This window comes from Motacilla alba, chromosome 2 (assembly GCF_015832195.1).
Source record: "Motacilla alba alba isolate MOTALB_02 chromosome 2, Motacilla_alba_V1.0_pri, whole genome shotgun sequence".
In the NCBI taxonomy this organism is placed as follows: domain Eukaryota; kingdom Metazoa; phylum Chordata; class Aves; order Passeriformes; family Motacillidae; genus Motacilla; species Motacilla alba.
In genome coordinates this window covers 80,609,739-80,637,221 of record NC_052017.1, presented here as the reverse complement: position 1 = coordinate 80,637,221, position 27,483 = coordinate 80,609,739, and the positions used below count along the sequence as shown (strand labels likewise).

At 38.8% G+C, this 27,483-nt stretch overlaps 1 protein-coding gene across 5 annotated transcripts in view; it reads right to left on the bottom strand.

Moving 5' to 3' along the window:
- Positions 1-27,483, bottom strand: part of SEMA5A (semaphorin 5A) — a 318,036-nt gene that overhangs the window by 276,375 nt on the left and 14,178 nt on the right. For 2 of the 5 annotated variants that reach the window (XM_038128190.1, XM_038128191.1), the window contains exon 2: positions 22,867-22,942. The exons of 2 other annotated variants lie outside the window; for them this stretch is intronic. The gene's annotated coding sequence lies outside the window, so the exon portion shown is untranslated. Of the gene's footprint in view, positions 1-21,778; positions 21,802-22,866; positions 22,943-27,483 lie in introns of those variants that run through there. One more of the 5 variants, XM_038128192.1, reaches the window with a different exon arrangement.

The following is a 27,483-nucleotide window of genomic DNA, read 5'->3' as shown; positions in this document are numbered from 1 at the left end:
CACAGCATTCCATAAAACAACACACAAATGTTTCATGCAGCACAAAACAGACAGATTTTATTAACAAAGTGATAGGCATCACGGAAAAATTGCCTAGAAAGTGCCTGCAGACAGGTCCCTCCTTTGAACCTTTTTGCCATCTACCCTGGAGTTGTTTAAAATGTCACATACAACTCGCGGATGTGGCCAGTCCCCCCGCTGGCAGGCTAAAGAGGGGTCAGGATCTGGGTAGGAGAACTGTAGCACTTCTCATTACTCTTTCAGACAGCATTTCACCCAGCCAGGCATCAAGGCCACAAACATCAAAGATTCACAACTTGTTCACTGTCCACACCCAGAAAAGTCTGCAGAAGTTTTTATGAGAAAAGCAGCTGGACTGCCAAGGACAGTTTGCTCCTACAATAAACTCTGTTTTAAGGTCTCATCTAACTACTACCTGTCCAAATTTATTTTCATTGTTCATTTCCAAAAAAAGCTGGTCAATTTAGGAACAACTTTACTAAGGACCTTAAGAAACACTACAAAAGTTCATCTTGGCAAGGCTCAACTACTGAAGTTTATTGACGCAGGAGGGTAGGGTTGAGAAGCACTTCACTTAAATGAAGTCAAATTTGTCCATTCACCAAAATGGAAAGTGGTAAACAGGTATTTCTGTATTTTATTTTATCACAAGCTAGAAATCTTGGTTTTGGAATGCTCTTATCAGCTACATACAAATGCTACTGGTTTTCACATTAATGGACTTCTCTTGCCACACACCTGCCAGAAACAATTTCCAGAAATACTTTTTTCACCAGCAAAAGTACAACACAGTATAAAAATTCCTCTGTATTTTTCACCTATAGGCACATCTATATTTTTCAGTTTTTCAGCTCTAAGGATGTCGGTGGTCACAAAAACTCCAGATGTCAGAACAAGGTCTGTTAAATTTCAGACCAGAGAATGCACAGACAACCAAAATGCAGCTTACTACAGAGTACCCTCATTCTGTGCCTAAATTCTTGATGGGACAAAACAGTTACTGCAATGCACACAGACTAAAAAGGTACAGTATAGCAAACCATGCACAAAATGATTACAGGTCAGGTCTACACTAGGAGTGCCTTACCAATATAGCCACTTTACTCCTTTCATTCAAGAGGCAACTACACTGGCAAAAATATCACAGAATCACTAAAAGGCTGAAGTTGTCAGGGACCTCTAGAGGTCATCTGGTCCAAAACCCTGTTTAAGTTGAGCCATGACAGTGTTCAAACAGCTTTTGAGTAACTCCAAGGATGGAGACTCCACAGCCTCCCCTGGGATCTTACTTATACTCTGTATTACACTCTGTATCAATACAGCAAAACTGTAATAAAAACTGCAGAAAGCCAGTTTAGGTTCCACTTTAATGCTCTAAAGGCTGTTCCTAGCAAAAACCTAGTGGTAACACAGCACAACTTTCCATCTTTCTGCACAACTAAATCACTCCTATGAGTGATCATGCATTTAGATAAAGGTGATATTAATCATCAATCTGGCCTATCATTTGTGATGCATTCTATCAAGCAATGACATCAGCAACATGGATACCCAGGCACCAAACCTGAGCTGCCCTAAAACTCACAAAGTCCATGTGTGGAAGTACCTCATACTATTCCTACGTATCTGCTCATCACTGGCAACTATCACACTAATTTGTTCTACAACAGGTGAGAAGGATTCTCCAATAATAAATTTGTGATTACATTAAGACTATTCTAAGACAGGATATTCATCTCAGCACAGAGTGTTCCTACCCAGCTCACGTAGGATTGTATGGACGATCACTGTAATGGAAAAGTGGCATCTTATTATTTTTCATTTCCAGAAGTAGCAATTATCTTTTTTGTGAAGGTTTTCCTGACATCTATTGCATAATGCCATTTTTCTAGTACCTACTGGTCTACCTTTACTTCATGTAGTATGCATTGTGTGGTCCTATAAGGCCATTAAGGAATAGTAAAGAAATTGTGCTATCATAATTTGAACAGTACAACTTGGGAGGAAATAAATCAGAAAACTCATATGATGTCATAGAAATTAACAGGAATTAATCAGAATTATTAACAAAAGAGAGCACAAAACTGCAGCATTCCTCCATGAAAAATACTATTTCAAAAGCTCCATTTCGTCTCCATAGAAACACACAGGAATAACTAACAGAAACTATTAAAAGTATTTAAAATATGTGTTCTTAGCAAGAAGTTACATGGACCGTGAAGATGAACTGCAACAGACTGAGATTACTTTTCACAAAATAGGAACACCAGGTTCTCACCAGCTGAACACACTGGGCTAGAGTTCTAAGTATCAGCAGAGGTAGTAAAGACAACTCTTATATTAGAATATGAAAAAGACTTTAAAGGATGGATATTATTTCCCCACAACACAACTAGCACTCTGTTTTAGAGAGCATTTTACTTCTCAATAGATCAACAGAGAAAACTAACAGGAAACCAAAATAGCTAAAAAGTTCCTATGCTTTCAGCAAAGTCATTTTTCCTCATATCCAAGTTTTATTAAACAGTTTTCTTTCAAGCTTTCTGATATTTGAGGAAATAAATGCACAGAAAACAGTTACTGGTAATAATTAATAATTATTTGTGGTTGGCTGGGAGGCATGCTGGGGGTTGGGTCTTTTCTCCTTTTTCTTAAATAAGGGAGAGAAAAAACCTTTGAAAATCTCAAGTTTGTCATACTTTTAGGCAAAGACATGCAATTAATCTTAGAAGAAGTATAATCCAAGTTGAATTAAGAATGAGTTAAAGAATTTCTTTCAAGTCTTTAACCAAGACACTGCTCTCATCGAGGGAAAGGGTAAGAGGCTGCAAGAGAAGTGCCTGGGAAGCATGGTTAGTACCTTCCAATCACCAGATCTCCAAAATTGTATCTGTTTTTAAAATAAAATATAAAAAAAACCCCAGGAATTGTGGCTTTCTTCAGGTGCTGTGTCATCCCATGGCACAAAAGAGAGACAGTATCTGAGAAGGAAGAGCAAGAGTGTCAGCTGCAACAGGACACAGAACATATAGATCTGCACACGTGGTCAGTATAAGAACAGTATCCTTGAAAAAAGAATTTCCCTAGAGTTACCCTAGGACAAGAGCAACTTTACCTGGCCACATCTGGAACAGAGCACATCTGGCAGAATACAGCTATAAAGGATTTCTTAGGGAGTTCATAGACATGAATGCAGAAGTTTTAATCCTCTCCAGGCATCTTTAGCTCAGATCCCAAACAGTGGTGCACATCTAAAATTCTGAAGGCCAAATTGAGACTTAATAACCCTACAATAATAATAATGTTATGGTACATAACTGCTATACTTGGCTGTTTTCCACTTACTGATTTATGAGAAATGATGACTAGTTCAGCCCTCTGGAAAAAAAAAAAAAAAAAAAAAAAAAAAAAAAAAACAGATACTTCATAGGAAGAAGTGGATTTTCTCTTTCTAAAAGATAAATAAATAACAGGATGAGGAAGATATACAGGATGTGATGCTCCATTAGCAAGCATCACATCTGTTACTCATATTTTAATATCTTCCCTGCCACCCTGAAGCATACCATGTGCAATTAAGAGGAAATTGCAACGCAATTTTTAAATAAATTATTGTCAACAGTCTTACAGTACTAAGCCAAATGCAAATCACTAAATCAATTCAGCACCAGTTTAAAAAGTTTCGATTGATCCTCAATTCATTGCTATGTTATTATAACATCTTATTAAATGCACCCACCACTTTAAGACTCCTTCATTTCATTTGTGATTACAGCAAATATTGATTGCAATGGTGGCCTGGAGACAGCTCTGAAACATGCAACTGTAGTCCCTGAAGGCAGAGCTTAGTGACAGTATTCTGTTCCCAAGTCTGCCCCTCAGACAGACTCAGCACAGATATAAAAATTCAATCTAACATTTTACTGGTGCAAATGCATACCTGCTTGAATTTTATTAAATTGAGAAATTTGTTATACTTTTTTAATAGAAACTATAATCAATTTTATCTTTAAATACTGTTTTGGAAATTGCTTCAAAGCAGCTCTGAAAGCAGTCTGTCAAGGGAATCACAGTCTCAGAGTACAACTAAGAGCATTGTAATTTCTTCTTCCTGTTTAAAAAAAAAACAACAAAGAAACATACAAATAGCAGAGGGCATAGCCAGTTTGGCAAAAGCTGTGCCCATCTAAATACAGTGACAGACTACACCTTTCTTCTGACATCTGCTCCTGCTGCTGTATGGAAGTGACCTCCTTCACCCCATTCTTCCTTTTACATCAACCCCCCTGCTAAGGAGACATCTCCAGCATCTCCTTCCAAAACCTACAATGAGCTCTGTTCCCATAAGATGCTGGCACCCAAAGCTTCTTCACACCCCTCTTGCCAGGTTAAAGGAAAGCCTAGCAGCGTTCTCATGCACAAATTTATAATACAGGCCAGCCTCCCCGCAGCTCCTAAGGTGACAGCTCTAGACAACATATTGTCCACAAAGCTCCTCCTACCACAACCAAGTTGATACACTTAAATTTGATCCAGGATTTTCATGTACTTCAACAAAGAATAAAAATAACATGAAGTTTAATTTTCACACAAATAGATTAATCCTGTGAAATATATCCAGAAGATTTACCTTGTCTAAATACCTGGTGTATACCACCTAGCTGGTTATTTAGAATTATGGGGATCTAACTATGTTATACAGCCTGGTTTTGTTTAGAGACACCTCTAACCTTTGACAGAGAATTCAGTCACACCTTGAACCCATTCCTATTAGAAGATTTTGCAGAGTACAAATGCCACATATGCACACATGCACACTCCAAACCAACCTACTGCACACACCAATCTATTAAAAATGGACCTAAATCAGACAGCTATAGGTTGGCATGATGCCCAAATTAATACACAAGTTGTACCTTATTACATGAAAGCACCATCAGTACCATTTGCAATTTTATTGCCACTGGAACACAATTATCATTTGTTCCAACATTTTTATCTAGTTGTATGTGATCTAGTAGAAGCCACCAACACTATATCTGCACAAGCTGATGAAACAGTACCAATATTCCCAGGCACTGGAATCAAATTCACTTTTTTGCAATTCATCCATTTCCACACCAGGAACAAAATTTCCTCAGGCCAGATCTTGTGTGAGTGTGCATGCACTCAGAATAGCTGACATGAGTTTCCACAACATCTACAGATCAAGCTTGGACGCACTGCATGTACTATGCCAACTACTAAATTCATATGGCAAAATACATGCAGATTTAAAAAATCTAGTCAGATTTTTTGCAACTTTAGTCTTATCAAACTACCTCAATAAAGCAGTCAAACCTCCAGAAATTCTCAGTAGTAAGTGGATTACATTTTTTTGCAGGCACAGTTGGATGCTGAGAACTCTTAAACAAGACAAAGCAGTCATAGCATGATCACTTTCGCCATCTGGTGCAATAGCTATTGGCCTAAGAGTGAGTAATAATTACAGCAATCCAGTCAAATTACAAATAACAAAGTCAAAACTAGAATGCTGGTATAAACACACACCAACATGGCAACACTCTCGCTGTCTGGCACAGGTATCACGTAGCACCCAGTTCAGTCCATAGAAATCTGTGGATCCACTTGGAACTGGCATTTCACACAGAAATGGGCCTACTCTACCACCAGCCCTTCTTCCACAGGATGTTCCCAAGTATAGGTTCCACCCCCTGTAACTATAGCCACATACCCTTGAGATGAGGACATGAAGCCACTGAAAATTAGAGAACAAGAAATATACAGAGGCTATTTTTCTCTATTAAAACTTTTGCCCTACAATAAAAACACAGTGTCCATAAGTATACCATATACATTTTGGGTTGCTTCACTTCATTCTATTTTCAGGCTGGTCTCATGGTGTGAAATCCATTAGTAGATAAAGAGCGTGCTTTTTGTTTCGTTTTATTGGTGAGGAATCCAATGTCTGTGATTCAAGGTCTGTGATTGAAAATGCAAGTTAAAACTGGAGTAAGAGGTTTGCTTCAGCTAAGTAGACAGGGATTAGAACAGTAATCTAGGTGCAAGCCCTCTCAAAAAACTTCCACGAAAAATGCCTCCCCAAAAGCCAACTGCTGGACCTCAAATCTTTGTTCAGGTCAGACTGGTATACAACAAATCCTCTCACCTCACATCCTATTCTACCATGTTTAAAAATATCCACTCTTCTCCTTGATCCCTGCTACAGCCAGCGGATGAACAAACCAACCCCAGAAGGAGAAAGAAAACCAATCCCAGGTGCCCAGCTCTCATGGTGGCCCACAGAGCGAGCAAGCAAAAAGAGCAAAAAGGCCAAGCATAACTCTAGTATTGTCTCCTACCTAAGGCTGGGCCAGAGGAGCGACAGTGGGAGTGCTCTTGCCAGCTGTCACACAGGCAGTGTGACCCTCCCTACCACCTCATACCAAAACCAAACCTACAGCTGACCATTCAAAACATATTCAGTGAAATATACAGGAGAATCTATCAAGCACTGCAATGCAGGGCAATCAGACCAGAGTTCTGGGAATCTGAGTAACTACCTTTCCTTATACTTTTTTTACTACATGGTCCTTTACAAAATCATAAGGCAACATAAAATGCATGCAAGAGCTTTCTTTCTACTTCATTTTTCTTTTTCACAATTTGTTTTTACTTCTTCCCCTGCCACGTTTCGCTCCTTCCTTTCCTCTCCTCACTTCTCCCCCATTCCCTAAGGCCCAACTCCTTCCTGCCTGCGTTGTGCACCAGCAGAGCTGCTGGACCTGGTGGGATGGCCCTGCCAACTTTTAGGGCTGTCTGACACCTCACAGAATCAGGTTCAGTTTTCACCCACTTGAAATGCAGCCTCCTGTGGCAAGTGCAGACTGAACAGCTCAGGGAACTTGCAGCTGAACGGTTCAGTCACTGCCTGGACCAAGGTCATGGCAAATACGGGGTCTTGCTCACACTGCACCGTTGTGAAGACTACTCTAGACTATTTTCTGAGAAACACCATTGCCTCTGGCAACAGGGGAAGGATAGGGCACCCAGCATCTTCCTACTGCTGCTCTGAATTCCACCTAAATTTGCTATTTGCTAGTCAACCAAGGAAGCTGAGCTAGGAAGAGTGTACTGCTGTAGAGTAGATGGATCCATTCCACACTCACCCTTTGCCCACTCCTTGGAGCTCACTGGGATGCTTTGCAAGCCAGTTCACTCCTCTGAGCAACAGAAAACTGTTCTGATTTTGGGGTGAATCAGGGCACCTTCAACAGAGGAAGACCCAGCATGCAGACAGAATTAGGACTGCCTTGCTAATGGCAGCAAGCACATAGACAATCTCCCTAGGTAGCACCTTGAGCAAAGCTGGAGAAGGAAAAGCAAAATCTACTGCCATTTAATTACTTGACTCCTCCTAGAGCTGAACACCTAGAACACATTCCAACCTCAGTATGTTTGTGTAAAGACAAATATTGACTGAGACAATATTTTTACAGGTCTACCATTTAAATTCCCCTCTGTTCTGGAGCACAGGCCAGAGATCATAATCTTCCACACTAGTCAAAGTGTCCTAGGGTTAAAATTCAGCACCTCTGACTGAAGATGACAGAGAGGTTATAAACTGATACTGTACTGAAGTTTTCTAGTAAACACACAGAAAATTACTGTCGTGTACAGTACTTTCTGTTTGGAGCATTAGAAGTAACTTCCAAGTGGACGTGAAAACAGAAAACCTGTTAGTATTCTTCACAGAAACTTTGCACCATTTATTAGTCACATATTTTGGCATTTTGTAATAAATATGTGTATTAAGGGATGGGAGAACAAATGTTATTTACCTCCTTTACATACCCCTGTTACAGTGCACTATTAATAAGAAGCATGTCAGTTCCACTCTGTAGAGGTTACAGAGGGGGATATAAAAGCATCAGGCTCAGGCCAAGCATCCCAAGCACATAAGTAACTTGTCTAGCCATCTCCATGGTCCTGGCCACATTCCAGTCCTTGCACTATGAACTGATCCCTCATCATACGCTGGTGAAAACAAAAATGTCCAGAGTGATCTTGAGTAGTATGTATCATGGTGATTTTTTTTTTCCCCTGTCAGTGCAATACTATTACTTGACAGGGTGGAATGAAGTTTTTTCCAACCATACTCTGGCTCCTTTGGAAAAGTTGTCATCCACCAGGTGTATGGCCCAGCTCTTGGAGCAAATATAGCCTGTCCAAATTAATTGAGATCTTTTGTTCTTACAAACCAGCCTTTCCAAGACTGTAAGTTCCAGCTGGTTCACCTATCAAAAAGTGAAAGAGTGCAAGCTTACTGCTGCTTCAGAAAGTAAGAAGTATAACCATCAAATGACGCATTTTATCTCTGAAGGTTTCCAGATCGTTTTAGCTGAATTATCCTGGGTCATAAACACAGTATGTTTGGAGAACAGCTGCACGTTTTATTTCAGCTAAGGTCTATCCTTTCTCCACTTAGCTGTCTCTTCAGGCCCAAGTCAAACGCTGTGAGAAAAATATATCTCTTATAAATCACATCTTTCAACAGCAACAGTTGGCCAGCTCGCTGACATGTGGACGTTGCAGAGCGCACTCCCTCAGGCCATAACCAGTGAAGTCAGCCCGTAGATCCAGCTGCACCAAGCATGAAAACAAGAAAGGACTGAGACTGGGAGGCAGGGGCTTTACTGCATTAGCAGTGACTCTCTCTTGAGGCACCCAAGGAGAGAAAGAAGCTGCTTGGGGAAAAAGGAAGAAGAAGGATAGGAAGCTATGCAGAGGGACCAAAATGTTTTAGTTGAGGCAGTAGTTCTTGAAAAAAAAAAGGCCCTAAGCAGAGAACTACATATCCCCACAAGAGGGGTTAATTTGAAACTCAGATTCTTTTGGCAGGTTAAAGAGACCATCACAATCTCATAAGGCTCAGGAAAAAAAGCACAAGAGAGGGAGGGAACAATGAAATCAGATCTGCTAGTCCATTAGACCTGAGATAAAAGGAAGGGAAGGAGGAGGCAAACAATTTTGACAAGAAACAAGAAGTCAAGCAGAAAAGAAATTCAAAGGTTGGCCTGTAAAAAACAATTTAAGGACATTGCATTACTGAAGGAAAAAAAAAGAATAAAAATCAGATTATCAAGGGTAATGAATTTAGGATTAACTGCAACAGAAGGGAAGGAAGGACTATGAGAAGACAGGACAGCAAGGCTTCAGGAGGCCAGGTCAGGATTGAACAGTACAAAGCAGACATGCAGAGAAAGCCTGCAGAGGCAAGACAGGATGATTAGGGAGCAAAAACAATACAAAAGTACGGACAAGCCAAAGAAACAGAAATATATTATATAGAGATGTAATGTGTTTACAGGCTTATAATATGTATTGGCAACAAACAAAACAATAATCAGTGACCCAGACAGTAAATTCCATACAGAAACCAAAATTTTAGCCTTTCAATATACAAAGAGGGCTGAATAAAGACAGCATGAGACTTCTTGCCAAGATCTCCATGACAGGGCAGGGGGCAATGGCTTTAAATGGAAATATTTAGGCTGGACATAAAGAACAAATTTGTTGTCATGAGGGCAGTGAACCACTGGAACAAGTTGTCCAGAGAAGTTCTGGGCATTCCATCACTGGAAGTTATCAATGTCAGGCTAGATGGGCTTAAGCAACCTGGTCTAGTGGAAGATGCTCCTGTCCACAGCAGTGGGGTTGGACTGGATGATCTTTAAAGGTTCCTTCTAACTCTACCACTTATGACTCTCTAACGACTCCCAACCTCCACCCCTGTGTCCCCTTAGCAAACAGTCCTGAAATTCAGTGGCTGCGTTCTGGTCTATCCCAAAGCTGATTCACAGAGCAGCAAATTAGTTTCTTATAATATCCTCCAATAACTCATGTAAGGGTGGCCTGAATGGCAGATTTCATCACTGATAATGATCCATATCACACACTTTTCACACAAACACATGATGCCTTTCTCCGGATGTGCACAGCAGACATGCTGGATTAAAAAGACAGAAAAAAAAGATGTAATAAAGGTGGGATTTACACACTTTATTGGACAGAAGAGAGACACAGAGAAATGAAGAAAATAACAGTTTCACAAGTATAAGAGTCACCTGTAACACTGGAAAACTGGCCTCTGGTAAACATCTCTTTTAATCATAAATCTCACAGTAAGCCTAAATATATTGTTTAGTTCAATGACATGACTAGATAACATCAGAGTTTCAGAACCACAATGAGACAGGGATGTCAATAGAGAGAACTAGAAAAAAACATATTGAAAACAATGTAGTCAAGAGGCTCTTGTGGCTTTATTAAATCTCATTTAGATTAGAAGGATTAAAAAAAAAAAAAAAAAAAGGACAACAAAAATATTACCTGGCACCAGGAAAACATTCCTCTGGCACAGAATACACATTTATGTTCATTCTGCAGATACTCCAAAAACCTCCTTGAAACATTCTCTTAAGTTATGTATGATTTTCCATCCTGATAAGTTAGGTTCCTGTCAGTGTTTTAGAAAACAATCCTTATTTACCTGCTCTTCTCACATTTTCCTTTGTTTTCATTTAGCAGTCACACAATCATCAATAGCACATATTTCGTCTGATTATATCCCATGCATTTTCTGTCACATTTATATTGTCCTTTACTCTTTGCAGTGCTTAAAATTTAGTACGACACACCACAAAAAACTAGTAATAATAGTAATAATTGATGATATCATCATCATCTAAGGAAATGCCCACATTTTTGTAAGGTTTAGAGAGGAGAATAAAGGCTGCATAAATGTAAGCTACATGTCTTGAAAAGGAATTCAGATTGTTTTTCAATCAACATCTGCCAGTGACTGGGTGCTTTGAATACAAATTTGAAATTCCCCAGACAGATAAAGCACATCCAGGTCACAGTATCAAGGCTCTTTCCAATCTAGCATCAAACCTGGCACACGATATGCTGGAGGTACATGTGAGGACAAGCCCTCGGCAGACAGACAGGAAGGAGCATCCCTCCTGTAACTGCCAATTTCTCGTGAAGTCTTCCAAATCAAACTGAGGTGGTAGCCGTGCAATTATAAAAAACAGGAGATGAAGAACAGTAATAGAGCCTTGTGTCTGGGAAATGAAGTCCTCTGACTTGGTGGCAGAAAAATGAAATGTACTCCCCTGCGGCTTCCTCTTCGCCAACCATAAAATGCATTCCACAATCTCCAATAAAAGAGACATACTAAATTCTGCAAGAGATGGTAAATTCTGAAAGATGTGATTAATACCTCCTTCACCCACAAGAATTTTTAAAGAAGTTTCAATCAAAAACTTTTAAACTTCAGTCATAGAACAGCTGCAAAGTCAAGATCACTGAAGACCTGGTCTTGGGACTTCCACACACATAGGTTAGAAACAATCACAAAGACAAATGAGAGAAAAACAATAGTGAAGAACAAGGTAACCTTCGATTTCCATGTCATCTAATCCAGCCTCAGTTGAAGCCAAAGACCCAAAATCCATAGCTTATCTTCTTCCTTGATGTAGAGAGCAGGCAGAGGTTATATGTATAATTCTCATGGTTAACATTAGACCTGTCAGCTAGGCAGAACAAACCACTAAATCTGCAACTCCCCTGAGTTCTTATGCACACAGGAACCAAAGACAAGCAAAAGGCTGATGCTGCACACATATCAATTCCATTCCTCCAACTACAACAACAAAAGAGAAACTAAAAATATCCAACCAATTAAAAGGCTACTTAACACCCTCTCATCTCAAGTAGATTTCCTTAAGTAACAACAGCAACAACAACACACCTTTCAGAATCCAAATTTATAAGTGTTAAAATTGAACCAACACACGCACAAAAAAAAACCCCTTTGTGATAATGAACTCATGGTCAACACCACTTTTGATTGTCAAGAAACTGTTGTGGAATCAAAAGACACAGTCCAGGCACTGCTATCACACCTGCCAACCCACCCATGTGCTGAAGTAGCCCTAGGTCTTGACAATGCCAAAAGAGCTGAAGAGCAGGAGCTGTAAATCACAGCCTTGCACATTTTAAAAAAAAGAAACTGTTATAAGGTTTTGGACAAAGTGTTAAAAAAAAAAAAAGCATTTTAATGGGTGTCCAAGTCAAGCCCTTCAAACAAATTACTACAAATATTGAAATATAGATCTGGCGCTAAAAAGGAGCAGGTCATACTTTAATCTTACAACTAGGATAATATTTCCTTGCTACAGAGAACATTGCTAATTAATGAATGACTTTCAGCCCCAGGTAACAGGTGTGTAGAAAGCACCAGAGCTATCTAGACTACCTTGAGAAAAGAAAAAAGTAGCTTCTCTCTTCTCTAGTTGTAAAAGCATAGCTAGACTTGCAGAGAGACAAAGCAGTGGACAAGGTTTCCAAATATCCAGGGAACACAGAACCTGCTTAACAGCAAGCAGATCTGATTAATGCCTGTACCCTCGTGACTTCATCATGCCTTCTTGGAAAAGGATCAGCCTCCAGTTTCTTATAAAGATCACTTCCAAGCTTCTGAAACCAGCATAAAGTTACTGTTGATGATGAAAATTAATTCTGTTCGTAGTCTCAAGATTATCATGACTGCTTTAAAGAAAGGTAATAAAAAGTAACCAAAATGTGACTTAGGCTTCTTTTGCTATTCCAGTTGAAGGGTCAAAGGAATTAGGTAGCCCACCATCAACTCAGTTCTTGCAACTAGTGGTCCTTCCTGATAAATATTAAAAGAGTGCAGCCAGTCCACAGACCCAAAATTTTCATGCAGAGCAGAAAATCATATTTGAATGATGGCCCTTACAGAGCTCAAGTTAACAACAGGTACTTCAAATTCTTGCTTTTCAGCCACGACTGGTCTGTCACTTGATGCTTGGACTTGTTTGCATTACATGCACAAGTTCATCAGCCAGTGCTGGAAGCTGCTTGACTTTTACAGTTTCAGTCCCCAGACTGTTTTTGATGCTCTGTCCTTTTCCAACACCTCTTATCTTCAGTCCTGCACTTTCATTACACACCTATTTATAGCTGGAGAGGCTGGAGGAGGGAGAAGCCATTTACAGGTAGGTTCTCACTTTAGTAACTTTGAGGGTTATATAGCAGAGAACAATGGAGTTGAGGTTTCCACCCAAAGTTTGGAGGCAGTACTACCCCTTTACTCCACTGTGATTAGCAAGTCACATACATAACTTCCCACAGGCACCTCCTTTGTTTTCTGGGTGCCTAGCTTGCAAGGTGGAATGTGAATTAAACAGTCATGACACAAATATAAAACCTCTGGGTTAGATTTTCCAACTCTAAAGCTAGCTACAAATTTTCCAGATTGCAAATTCGAAGTTCCAAACAGCAAATGGGTTTGGGCATGTAGGTAGAGCAGAAAAAGTGAAGAGTCTTACAGTTTCTAAGCAGAATCTCAATTCATCACTTGCCAAAGAAAAAAAGAGGCGTTTGTGATGAAGAGTACAGTTATGTCATGTATTGAAGAAAAGGTCATACCTCAAGAGCTCCAAGCTGCCCAACAAACCCAGGGGAAAAAATAAGACTTGTAGACACAGCAGAATTGTGTTAACTTAAGTCTGACACTGCAGTGAACTGAAAAGTCTGCACAACCTTCAGATGGGAGCTGGCTCCCTGCCAGCCAGCTTGAACTGTAAACAGAACAAGCTTCCTTCTGCCTTTAACTGTTGTGTGGGCACATTCAGAACATGATAACAAGAGGCACGAGAGGACACCAAGAAAGAAGTCATACCTCTGTGCTTCTGATTATAAAGGGCTGTTTTGTTTTGTTGTTTAATACCAGGATGCATTCTACGCAGCCGAGCCAAACAACACAGAAATGGCATTTCCATGTTCTGGAAGTCCCCTTAGCTAGCCATCATTTTCAGTGTTACAGAAGTGGGAATGAGGAAATCAGATCATTTCCTGCAGAGTTTTGACTCCTGCAGAGGTCTGACCATAAAACACGCCAATTCATCCAGAAGTTACTTGCATAAGGACTACAATAAATGAATCCACGGCAATCATCCAAAGAGCAGTAACTCCCAGACAGTGCAGCAGACACTGCAAATGTCCTCTGCATTTGAAAAAAAACTGCACTACCTCAGGTAAGTCATGTTGTATTTAAGTAATAAATAAATCAACACACACAGCATTGTGGAGTTTCAAATATTCTAAACGTAATCTACGTAATATCAAAACAACTTGAAACATGCTTCATGGCTCAAGGATCAGTAATTCAGAGGTAAGCAACAGAGTTCCAGATTTCAGAACTAACAGCATGGAACAAAAGATCAATGCCAACTAGGAAAGAAATTATTAACATATGTGGTTCAGCACTAGCAATATAGTGCTAATTGCGAAAACTACAGTATTATAATAAAGAACACAGATGGTATTTGACTTAAAAATAAATAAGAGCATCAAAAATTACTTAATGCAAAAAAAAAAGAGCCTACATTAGCTTATAATTTGTTTAGCAACAAATTCTGCACTTTGCAAAATAAGAATTTATAGTCAAAATGCAACTTAGTAAGTACACAAACCAATGCCAGGACTACATTTGTTAAAAAATAGTCTTCATCTCACAGATTTCACAGGTCTGTTCCTGGAAGCTGGGGAGTATTTCCACAAATGCTAAAAGAGATGACAGCCAAGGCTTGAAGCTGAGCAATACTCTTTTTTCTAGCCCACTCAGAAACAAAGAACAGCACTCTTCACAGTTTTTTGGGGGGAGCAAAGGGGGAAGGTTTATCTTCATACCTTTGTTTGTATACAGCTAAATATATAGAGCAGACAACAATCCATTGGCCAGGACAGAATAGACTTTTTCAACTCACTGTTTATCCTAAAGCCTTGAAGCTAAGAAATCATTATTGCATATTCTTAAAATAAATTTTAAAAAAAAACCTTTTTAAAATGCCTGAGCATGTTGTTTTTATTCTGGAAGCCTATCTTCCAGAATAAGTAACCCAATGCCGAAAATCTGTTTTCTATAAAGATACTAGTCAAACTGTAATTATGCTTGCAAGCATAAAAAAAAAAGTCAAATTTTAATTCATACCTTAAAATATCAGAAAGTAGTTAGCTTTGATGCTAGTTTCTTCTATTCACTTATTTTACCAGTATCATTCACAGTTTCTAATGCAAACCAGATGATAACAGCCCAATTCTATCTAGCACACTAGCTAGGTGTGTCATTTCCACCATCTGTTCTTTAGCAAAGCAGAAAATATTAATCTCTTTTCCCATTTTTATACCATAGTTGATCTCGTTCTGTAGATCACCCACTGTTTACATGACTGAAAACAAAAAGTGCCTAAAGTGTTGGCAGAAAGAAACTTCTGTGCCAGGAAACTCTCACTGACATCTCCATGCATAAGCCCAAGAGGCAGGACTCCAGCTGCCACTGGAAAAGGGCTCCCAGCTCCTTTGCTACACAACCCATGATGGCTGTAACACTGGGCTGATCTGCACAACACTTTTCATTACAAGTGCAGATCACTCTGCATTGCTGGCTCACAGTGATGCAGCCAGGCCAGACTTCCCTGGACACTTATACACACTGTGAGGAGGACCTCCCTGCACTTACCACAGCATGAAAAGTGCTAAATTTTCTGTACCAACTGGATACCATTCTCAGGACAGTCTCTGATTGTGCGATAACTGAATAGTTTCCAGGCAAAACTGGTGTCAGCAAGTATGAAGTGAACACTGGTGACAATCCCAGTGTTGTATTATATTAATACACCTAGGGAAGTTGTACTCTTTAATGTGACATAATTGACCCATAGCAAAATAAGTCTTCCCAATTTATTTTTTATTATCCCAGTGTAGTTTTGATTAGAAGTTACTCTTTTTCCTCTGGTAGACAAAAAGATCAATTTTTTTTCCTACAAAATTGATCATGTTGTCTTTGTATGACATGTGAACTCAGACCATGCAAAATTCCTTTCATAATTCCTTAATTTATTGATCAAACATACACTTTACTTTTAGTGCTGAGTATTAAATACCGATATTTGTACTTAAACTTCACATCTGAGGATGAAAAGCATAAAATAGTCAGTAATGATTTAGGAACATATACACTTCAGAGCTATATCGCAAATGTGTCTTACACAGTTGATCATATCTTATTAAAAGGCAACTCTTATTAACTCATTATTTTTAAGAAGTCCTAACTAGTACCTTACCCCTCAATCAATCCTTTACAAGTACTGTTTCCAGAAAAAAAAAATATTTCTTCCACGGCCTTGCTTTACCAGAAGCTGACTCATGTATCAACACCAACCTACTGTTGTAAAAGTACCACTGCAGTGTGGAATTCAGCAGTGATACATAAAATCTGTGAATTTACAACCTGTTGGCCACTTCCATGCCAAGCACAAGATTGCAAACAGCTTTTGCTGCCACACCTAAGCCAGACAATAACCAAAGACAAGGGGTTCAGAACACTATAAGCATGCTGTCAAAAAATACAAGACCTTCCTCTATGTAGTTCAGATTGATTAATAATTAGTTAATTACTAATAAGTTTTGAATTTTTTTTAAATACAAAGGCTTGGTTCTGCTCACACATGCTATTTTTCCCCCTGCTCCTACACAGTTCAGTTTTCAGTTAGACAATTCTCTACAAAAACAGGAGAAAAAGTTTTGTTATTAATGCTTGATGTCAACAAAAATAGATGCAAAAGAAACTTAGTCAAGAGCACAACATATGATTGTACATTTTATTACTAACTTAGAAAACAGGGGAACAAAATCCAAATCAACTTTGCTGCAAGCATGAGAGAGGGTGGGACTCCATCATACAGATGAGAAAGCAAGTTATAAATACTGGAGGCTGACACTTTAGAGGATTAATTACAGCCTCACTTCCAAGCCACTGCCATAATGAAGGCACCTAGGAAGAGAGATGTACATGCTTGTTTGTTTTTATTGCATCACTTAAAGGCTGCTTGGCTTTGTTTAGCTTCAGTTATCACGGTCTGTAAACACACAAGCTCCAAATTAGAGAACTTGTAGATCCGTGTAACGCATATTTCACTTACTGCAGTCTCCCATTTCTGCCATAATCCCAGAGGCTTGCTGCAGCTAAGCCACAGGGTCTCACTTGTAGGGAGACATCGCAGGAGGCACAGCCGGAGCACTAGGGCTGGCACAGGGAGACCTCCTCACCCTCCTGAGAGCACGACTGCTCAGAAGCTGCTATGAAAAATCTCACTAGACAAGCTCAGAGCTGACATAAACCAGCAACTCACAAATGAAGAGTGAACACGGCATCCACAGCCAGCGCCTACCAGTGTCTGCACAGATCCAGCCTCCGCTCATCATGGCTCCTGGATATTGCCATTTGCCCACTGCCTACAGAAAACACTGGTGACTGGAGCCCAGCTTTGTTTCACTAAATCCATCAGCAGAACTGGGTACCAGCATTGACAGTTGCAGCCGAGAATACAAAGAGCAGTTAAGTAACCAAGTTTCAGTCACTAACAATGAAAACAAAAAAAAAAATAAATGAAAGTGTGAATACTAGGGATAAATTCACAACAAACTATTTGGAGAATAATCCAACACTACCTACAATAAGTAGGGGAGGTGGGAGGGGAGAAAGAAAAAATCATAGAGAACCAATAAGATTTCTTCATTTCCTTTAATTTATAAGGGAAAAAGATTTTAAAACTTAATTATGATTTATGCGCTCTCCTCATGATGTTCTATTGGATGCTCATGCTAAAGACAGGTTTAATTTCCAGCCACTTTCTTTTAATAGCAATTGTAGTTTATGGTCCAGGACAAGTGCCAGTAGCTAATGATCCTCCTCCTATCAATTCTGCCTTGATGGAATGAAAATTCATTTTCCTGGTCTTGACACACAAAGCCCCTCTCTTGTATACTACAAATATACACATATAAAATAATTTGGGTAGTGGAAAGCATTTAACAAGATCAGGACCAGCAGTATGGCCAGACATAAGGCCAAACAAAATCCCCTTTTGGCAAAGAAGTTTTGAGACCAAGCCTTGCCACTTCACTACTACTGTAACTGCCTAAATTCCTCTGGCTACAGGAATTCTGCAGGGAAGTATTTGTCCACGGGATAGTTCTGTCTTACTGTGGATTTGTTTTTAATAATCAAATAATTTTCTGAAAATAAAAGGAAACAGGTAGCGCATGTACAAAGAAAATATACTAGTGTAGTGGGCAAAAAAATTGCTCAATATGATCACTCTGTCAGCCTTGCTTTTTTTCTACCATTTTGTTACCATCGTTAGGAATTAGCAGTTCAGATGACAAGCCAGAATACATTCAGGAAGTTCAAAACTCATATCTTCTGCTCAGAGTTGGACCTCACCCCTTGGATGCTCAGTCCAGGACACCAGTGATGAGTACATTTAAACCACAGGCCACAGAAGTTAAACAGATTAGAAGCTCACAGAAAAATAAAAACATCTGATAGGAAGAATTTTCAGGGACACATGACCCATTAGGTTGCAACTTACAGGGTGCATCATCTAAGTAGCTGGACAAGTTACTTGAGACAGCACAAAAAAATCTGCCCCCCCACCTGATAGTGAAGTGGGAACTCTGGATCCATCTAACATTTCTAACTCATAGTAGCAATGCTGGAATAGGCAAAGATGCCCACTCTTCTAAAATCATAGTTAGCATTGTCAAAGTACTTAGCAGAAGCTTCAGGAGCCCTATTCTCCCACTATACATCAACTTTTGGCTATAACATGCTCTGGGCTAACAGACACTTACCTAGGAGTCCCATTCTGCATAGCTGTTAGGGAACACACACAATGCATCTTACTTTCCTTTTCATTATTAATTGTTAGACTTCTAACTCAAGGCTATCTTTATCTTACCCCAGTACCAATCTGATTTACGGATGCAAACCTTTCACCTTTCAATTACACAGTAAATTTTCACTGCTTCATGAAACTGATTAATCCTGTCATATCCTTACCCATAGATAACTTAAAACGCGTCTTCAGTACAGAACCAATTATCTTTGACCGATAAAGGAGGCATCCTTCCTTCTTCTTATTTCCTTTGGGTCATCCTTTTTTTTCCCTACCTATCAAGTCCTCTTAGGTGAGGTCTTTTCACTGCAAGAACAGTAAAAAGTGAACTGTGAAGCAGCACCATCAATCTCATGCTTTTAATATGTTAGTCTTGGATTAATACTCTACAAGATTGGTAGGACAAGTACTGGAAGTCCTCGAAAGTAAAAAGCTGAGATAGTCTGCAAAACGTGCTAGAAGAGGCTAAATGAAAACAAATACAGTTTGAACACGGGTGGTTGATTGGATGATCTGTTCCAGTCCCAAGCATCCTTCACTCAGTGATTCTGTGATGGTCACAACAGCTATGTAGTGCCCACCTGGGTCAGGTGTGGTGAGGAACCACAGTGACACTGTGCAGAGTGGAAACACAGCCAATGCTCAGCATTCTTTCCCTGAATAATTAAATGGTTGTCTAAAAGACCACTTTAGAAGTAGCAGACTGCCTGGAGAAAGGATTTCTGCTCTCTGTTCTGTTAAGCTGGTTTCCAAAAGAGAAATCAGCTTTGAATAAGTAATGCACACTCTGCAGTGTCTAGGGGTAAGTGGCTACATTTACTTTAAACACAGTTAAAACCAAAACATCCATGAGTTACTAGGCAAGCAGGATATATTTTCTTTCACTACTGGATATCAAATGTCAGAAAGATCCTATGGAGTAGAAACAACAAAAACAAATTAAAACCAAAAAATTCTTCTAATGCCATTAAGAACATAAAGATCTCAAGGTAAACTCAGATGATACTATAACATACAAGAGTTAAAGCATGAGCATTTTCCGCTAGCCCTTTTTCCAACAGACCACTCCTGCAAAAGCAAATTCTCCTCTTTCTTCCCTTTTCTTTTTTTTCTTTGTAAAATATGTCTCTGTTTGGGGAAGTGGAAACTTTCAAATGCGCAGATGTTTGTGATTGCACACTAGCAGCCTGCTGGGAGCCATTAATGGTGTAGAGAGTAAAGTTATTCAATCATCTATAAGTCACTTTTCAAAAGTGTTGCACTCAGTCGAGAGAGTGATTAATGGTGTCCAGCAATGACACAGATTACCCCCTGCCCATGAAAGCTCTTTGATTTTAATGCAGTTAAGCTACTGAAGTAAACAAACCAATTTGGTGTTCAACGAGCTCTTTGTCTCATAAAATTATTTGACTAGACTAGTGGTAAAAGAATATTGCATATGTCCCCAAACTCAATTTGGCATTCTGTAATCATAGCAGCAATTACATTTGCAAAAAAAAAAAAAAAAAGCTTAGAAATTAACAGTAGCAGAAAATGGTCAACCTTTCATTAAGGACTTTCATTATGGATTTTTGTACGTAACAAAATTAATATTTTCTAATCACCACGGTACAGCAAGCAAGTTTCTGTATGTTTCAAAAAGGCCAACAGCAACTACAGTCACTGGGCAAAAGTTTCAGCAAGTAGTTGCAAATTTGCTGTTCAAAAGCAGACAGCCCTCTACTCCTCCCAAGGAGGCTTCCTGCAAATTGCAGGTCCTTCATCCCTCAAGAACACCTGCTGCAGTCTGATGTCCAGCTGAGCTTGGCACTTCATGTCAGGGCAAGTTTTCCTTCCCTCCCTTGTACAACCGAAATGATGAATATGAATGCAGCAAGTTCAATTATCAAGGCTGAGGCATTTTGTTTCTTCATTTAAATGCCAGGTGCCCCATAATGATTAGAATTCGATGTTCTGGCAGTAAATTTGAGTTCACAATACCTGTGAGCGTACCTTTGTGCTCCATGCACATTCAGTGACAGAGACAACTACCTCAGAAATCAAGTGAGAATCCAGACATTTGGGCAAAGTTGAAGGCAAACCTCGTCCCGAGGAGTACTGGAGGGAGCACCCACTGTGGGCATGGCGTGATGACCACTTCAATTCTTTTTGAAGTGATGCAACAGGACGGTGCCCCAGAGCTATTTGCGGTGCTAACACCACCAGCTCTGCGTGAAGTCGCCCACCGGTCCTGGCCCCTGACAGCTGGCTGCAGCAGTGGCTGTGAGATGGCATCCTGTGCCACAGCACAGCCTCAGGTGCCACTTCACAGCACGGCTCAAGCACCTTCCCTGTCCACACCACAGCCTTAACACTTCTGCTTAGCAGAAGTGTTACTTTCTGTTATTCACAGAGTAGCAACATTAAAAAAATTACAAGACCTCATCTAAAGTGGATCTGACAGCATTGCCATCCTTGGTTTTAGAAAATGTCACTGGACACGTATTTCACAATACATCAAAGATCGCTTTCAAACCTTCAAACAGTTATCAGAGTCTCATTTTTCATCACATTCCTCCCAACAAATTGATACCAGCCTTCCACATCTTATGTCTGAGAACAACATATCCGTTTCCCACGCATCCTGATCTGCCTCTTCACTCTGAACTCACTCCAAACCCATCTCCTAACACCCTGCTACTTCCTGACCACTCTTCTCAACCTTTCTTTTATCCTTCTCACACAATTTTTAGTACTTAATCTACACAAAGCCACAGCACCGCAACCTGATAGGAACTTGGTAAAACCTGCTTAAATTGAACAAAACGCAATGGGTGGCAGGGAGAATTATTTCCCTTTGGCAGTACGACACATTCAGCATTCAAAAAGTATAATAATAAAGACAGATTCCAGATCAAGACAAATAATACAGTTCACATACATACATCTGATGAGGATTTTAAGCTCCCAGTGTCTCATGGTACAGGACTTCTATGTAGATGTTACTGTCTGGTAAATTTATAGAGGAGGGACAATCTATGAGATGAAAAGCACACAAAAGTGACAAAAAGAAACAAAGCTTAGAAACAGGGTTAGTATTTTATTGGAGGAGGGGAGAAGGTTGCAGCCATGTCATCCTCAGAACAGATATAATCCATATCAAGAAGGCCAAAGGCTTGCTCCAACTGATATTATTATACAGCATTAGAAAGCAGATTTTTGTCATCACTCCCAATTTTCACATGTACTCCAAAACATGGGAGAACATACAGTACCCAGACCCAGTCAAAGTCAGTATGTAACAACTATAACCATCCAGGTTACTTTTTAACTTATTTCTAACATTCTCATATATCAATTTACTAACTCCTCTGTTGTACTTAATATGAAAAGAAACTTGCAAGGTTCTAATTAAATATAATCACATATTTCCAGCAGGATGTATCTGTGTGTAGCTTTAGTTCCAAACACAAAGTGAAATACGTTGACTTGTTAATGTATTAAAAAAGAGTTTACATTTTTACAGTATGCTTCCTTTTTAACTTTTCAGCTTTGTGTCCTACTTTCTGGTCTATTAAAAGATTTTTTTTTTGCTTTTTAATTTAAATTATCTTCTCTTTACCCCTTCTTCATTTCTTAGTTGACAGAATATTATTACTCCTCATGGAGAATGCTCTTCGATACATAAGACTACTTGAAAGCTGCATTTAATTATTCTCACTCATTTCCTCACCTGAAGCAGTTGCAATGCTATCTATCCTATTCTTTCAAAGGAGCTTCATACATAAATCAAACCTAAAGAATCAAAACCAGAGCATTAATTGTTACTTTAAAACTGAACTGAGCTGTGCAAGGAAGCTACAGATACTGAAACCTAGAAATCTGAAGTCAGCATGAATGGATTTCTGTGTCAGTTCCACAACAACTTTCTTATTTGACCTCTGCAAAATATCCCTTGGTTTAATGCAAAGGACAAAGCAGAAAAGGCACGTGGGTTTTTTTGTAGAGATTTCTTTTTTAAAGCTGTCCTTACCGCTAGCACGTGCAGCTCCTTATAGCTTCATCTTGAATGATGTCTTCTCAGATAAAAATCTTCTCCAGTCTGTAACCTGTCCACAAAAGTTGAGAAATTTCATTGTTTTCAATTATGTTTTGTAGAAACTGGGCAAGGGTGATCTGACAGCATAGAGATAACAGAAGAGTGTTTAGAAGTCAATAAATGTTGTTAATGATTTCTATGCCTGATAGCTAAAATTGCAATTTTGGCTTCCTAACAGAGTCAGCAGGCTGCAAAGAACTCAGTAAGGCACCGGATAAAGAAAAAAAGCCCCCTACTGCTCATTCAATAACCACTCTGAAATTATAAAAGCAGAAAGACATGCCATTTTCTGAAGACAGTCCAGGTGTTAATGATACAAGGAAATAGCTTAAGGCATAACTTGCTCTTCTCTCCCTCATCATTTTTCTTTTTTAAATAAAAGCTTGTTTTTCTCACAGCAGTGTTTACGTACAGCAAAGGCAGTGAGTTCTTACAACATCTCACACTTCAAATGTCATTCAAGCTGTTTGTCAATCTGTCCTAAAATGTCATATCATAAAGAACTAGTCACATTTTCTACTTCTCATGCAAGTCTCCAGTTGTCACCTAAACAAGACAGAGAACTTTCTTCCCCACATCTAAAGCATCTTTGTCTAAAATTAGTGCAAAAAACTCACAACAATATGGGAATAATTTATTTCTGTGAAGCTTAAATCCTTCTTATAAAAAGAGATGAACCATCTAAGCCACAGATGTGGTTGTTCAGAGAGATGAATCAAATGCTTTGCCCGCACTTAGGGTGCATTTACTGAGAAACACAGAGGCTGACAGGGAAGAGGAGTCCATGAATAAGCTCAGCCTTCAAGAGTTTTCTTTTCACTAGTCCCCATCTAGGCCAGCACAACCGTTGTAGTTGAAATAAGCATTAAAATGGTCATTTTCAGGAAAGGGGCAAAAGGTGCTGTTGCTTCTTTTTTTTTTCCCTTAATCTTAGAACATAGAAAAATTTAGAACAAGTTTGGTTTCTCCAGTCTTTCTTTTTATAAAATTCTGGTTATCTTAAATGTGTTTTTCAACTGTTCATGTTGCTGTCCAGGCTAACACTAGAACAGCATGGGATTTTTTTTTTTTAATCAGAGTATTACAAGCTTATTAGTGCTTAATTTTTTAAATTATTTTTTAAATAAGTTCACTGAACTTGGATACAATTGAACTATTTACTCATACAGCACCTTCCACTGAAGCAGTCTGGACTCCTTTACAAAAGGTTTTACAGGCTTATACATATTAGTTTCTCCCTTAGACAGGAGAAAGGCATTATAGGCCCATATTTTTTTAATCTGTTATTTATGTGCCTTTATAATAGGTGTCATGCTAAGACAATAACTACAACTTCATTAGATCTCATGACACAGCTTTCCCAAATTCATCCTGTACTGAATACTTTCTTAGAAGGTTCATTTTGGTGCTTGCATTTACCCACATACATCAATTTCACTCGGACTGTAAACCAGAACCACAGAACTCATTTCTGCTTCTAGCTCATGCACTAAGTTTCACTGCGGCTGCTGCCCAAGTAACACCATTCACTTTCATGGCTGTAACATTTGCTCATCCAAGATGCAAATAAGAAGCAGAGATCTTTGTGACACCACACCACACTACAGACCCATTATTGCCAGGTTTATATTGGTGGGCAAAAGCTTACTTCCTGATTTTTAATTTTTTTTTTTACTTATTGCTTCTACAATAGCAAAGACTTATAATTAAAAAAGCAAACTTGCTTAGGCCACTGGGTTAGGTTTACTAAGCACTTCCATTTCCATACAGACATGATGCATTTGCAATCACTTAAAATTACCTTTGTTAAACATCTTATATGTGCGAGGGTTTTCCCTGTCAGCTTTTTTAAAGCACAAGTACCAAGTACTGCTCAATCTTATCACTGTTTTGAAGCCTACCACTAGTCTACTATGGCAAATAAACAGAATAAGCTTCTGCTATGAATCTTTGGAGAAATCACCCTTCTGCCTTACCCACTGTACTCGTTGTGTCCCCTTCAGTGCACATGAATGGCTTTCTCTTCACTCTAGTCATGAATATTACAGCTAAAAATCCAGCCTCTTCATCCCAGCATTACCTAAATTCTTACAATTGAAAGTAATGAAAATAACAGACATCATCTAAATTAAGAATGAATAACTTCTTTTATCACCCAAGAAACTGTTGGAATACTCACAAGTATTCAATATGACAAGGAATTGCTGTAAAAAAAATCTGTGACCAAAGCAATAAAGATCTGCAGATGAATCTGAAAATGTGAAGCAGCAGTCTATCACCTTACAGATCATGTTTAAAAGTCAGAAGTCTATTTATAACCACTAAAACATTAAGTAATACTCTCTGAAGAAAAAAATTATGATCGCATGTAGTTAAAATATAAAAAATAAGGGAAACCATCTTTTTCCTAGGTGTTTGGTGTTTGTCCTCTAGGAGGATATTTACATACACACAGAGTTCTGTCATCTCTCTCCCACACCCTGCCCACACACACAGAGTCATCTATAGAGAGAGTGAAAAACATATGCTCCTTTCCCCATCTGAAAACAAACATGATAACTAACACCTGTACTCAGTAATTATGCCACAAGAAAATTCTATCTTATTTCTACAAGTCATTCCAGTGGGTTTTAAAGAAACCTACTACCCACAGTTATTAAAAATCCTGTGTCCTGCTACTGTTCCAGAAAGAGGAAGAAGAGGGCAGAATAATGGAAAGAAAAGGTCAGTACAGACTTTCCCCATACAACACTCCTCAGAAACTGTATTCAAGTAATTAATCAAACCATAATACCAGAGCTCTGTTTCTCCTCAAGCTTTACATTCCCCTAATGCATGGATAGAACTTTTCTTCAAGCTTGTTTGGCCAAACTCTACTGGAATGCTACAAGCAAAAGAGAATAATGTAAAATAAATCCCACTCAAACCTGCCAACTGGCTGTGTGTTTATATGCATTATCAGAAAGAAGTCAGGATCTACTAATACTCCCAGCTGAAGTCAGCTGGAATTGTGCCACTGACTTCCATTCACGCGGAACCATGACACTAAACATCTCTGGCTAAGGCTTTGTTTTAATTCCTATGAAACGCGTTTCACATTTTGATGCCATATAAAGAACCACAGTAATAAGAGTAAGGTAGCCTTGCATAAAACCATAAAATGTTTAAAATAATTATATTGAGACCTGCTTAAATAACAGAAGGTGCTGAATACAATTTAGTGCTTGTGACCACCTGCAGTACTACTCTCAGGATACAAAGCTAAATTTAGATTTCTGGATGAATGCCCACTGTAGAATATGCTATTTTTACTAAGTTCTGACATGTCTGTCCAATGGCACATCTCCATTTCTGAAGTGGTACTGGAAGGCCATTAAATCTTCCAGTTACCACTTGGCTCAAAATTGCAAATTATGAGTACTTTCACCAAACTGTTCTTCACATTCTGATTGACTTTACACAATAAAACGTACAAATAAAACTGAAACAAATACCTAAAAGCAGTATAACTAAAAAAGGTCCCCCTCCCCCTGAACCCTCTCATTGAAACACAAAATAATAGTATATTTTTATATATTAATGCAATTTTCAATGCACAGAAAAAATATACAGAAGTAGCCTTCTCCTTCTAGACAGACTCTTCTATGTGTCAAAATAGAACCAAAAATGTAACAAAAAACCCGTGCTGATATATGTATTACTGTTTTTCACATAATAACATGGGTTTTGGGAGCCACCACTCATCAAGTTTCAATTTAGATCTGTAAGCCACAAAGTACATTGAAAAAACCCAGATCTACATATGTTTAGATTTTTTTTACATATGAGTACAGAGATTTTTCCCAAGGAGGCATTTTTAACAAGGTTATAGGGTCATCAAGTTTGGAATGAGCTTTAGCAGTTGAAGATTTCTATCGTTCTACTCACATGTGCTTCTTCCCTCTCCTGCCATTTTTCAACAGGTAGAGTGAGAGTGTTCTGAGAGATATCTTCCATTATGACAGATTTAATACATATTTAATAATAGAGACTTAAATATGGGCACAATATTTGGCATGCATCCTGAAGCAAACCATAAGACATGTCTGCCACTCTCCAGTGAGGACAACACAGTAGTCAGGGAGAAATGTCAGCCAGAAACAGTTACATGAAGCATAAAAGCTCCTGAGAAAGAAAAGGTCTTTATTTATTAAATCGAATGCAAATCTTTCATTCTAATACTTCTGATCTGTTTTTGTGGAATTTCTCAGGTATACTTAATTAAACCCACTCATCAACACCAACTTTGCTCAAAAGAGCAATTAATGAATATGGCACAGAAGCAGCTTAGCCCTGGAGGAGTCTCTGACATTTGTTTGCAGTGAAGACTGTTCATTAATTGCTCCCCTCATTCTAAGTCTCTAAATGATATTTTTGACACAATACTACAAGTCATTGTGACTTATTTCTCAAGCTAGCAACATCTGCACTATGTTAGGTTAATAAAACTACCTTTGAAAGGTTTTCAAGAAGATATTTAAAGACACAGGGGAAAAAAGGAAAGTCTGAATA